We start from the raw sequence: 844 nt of genomic DNA, 5'->3' as shown, positions 1-844 counted from the left end.
ATTTGTTCAAAGGTGGCACCTGTTTTTGAACTGTGAGACCACATCATCTGCCCAAGATTTGTGTTGTGCTTGGAGTGCCAGACGTGGAGGCCCTGGGAGACCACCAGCATCCCAAAGAACTACCTCTATGCCAGGTGTATTGAGATGCTGCTCCTTAAGGACCATGTTAGGGATCTGGACCTGCAGCTTGATGGCCTTCAGTTAATGGGGGAAAGTGAGGAGGTGATTGATAGAGAGATAGTAGATAGTAGAGAGCATCTCAGCAACATTCTCCTCAGAAATTGGTAGATCGTTTTAGATACTGTTGAAGAGGTTGATCAGACAGAGGAAGACCACAGGAAGCAGGACTCAGGCAGTGTTCCTGATGCTGTGGTCAAGAGAGAAAGGAGAAATGCAGTGGTTATACAGGATTCCATATTGAGGGGAACAGTCAAGAGATTCTGCGAGCACATTAGGGACTTCCGGATAGTGTGTTGCCTCCCTGGCGCCAAGGTCCAGGATCTCTCAGATCAGGTTCAGAGTATTGAGGGGGAGAGAGCGAACAGCCAGAAGTCTTGGTACATGTTGGTACCAATGACACAGACAGTGAAAGAGAGAAGGTCCTGAAGGAAGATTATAGGGCGCTAGAGGACCTCCAGAGTAATAATCTCAGGATTGCTGCCTGTGCCATGTGCTAACAAAGGCAAGAATAGCAGAATTAAGGAGATGAATGGGAGGCTGAGAAACACAGGATTTCAAATACTTGGATCTTTGGGATCTATTTTGGGGGATGTATGACCTACGTATGCAAAAAGGATGGACTCAAAAGGTACCAATATCCAGACAGGGATGTTTAATATAGCTA

Source organism: Narcine bancroftii, chromosome 3 (assembly GCF_036971445.1).
Source record: "Narcine bancroftii isolate sNarBan1 chromosome 3, sNarBan1.hap1, whole genome shotgun sequence".
Classification (NCBI taxonomy): Eukaryota; Metazoa; Chordata; class Chondrichthyes; order Torpediniformes; family Narcinidae; genus Narcine; species Narcine bancroftii.
The sequence above is the reverse complement of the archived record's forward strand: the minus strand, read 5'-3'. Positions refer to the sequence as shown.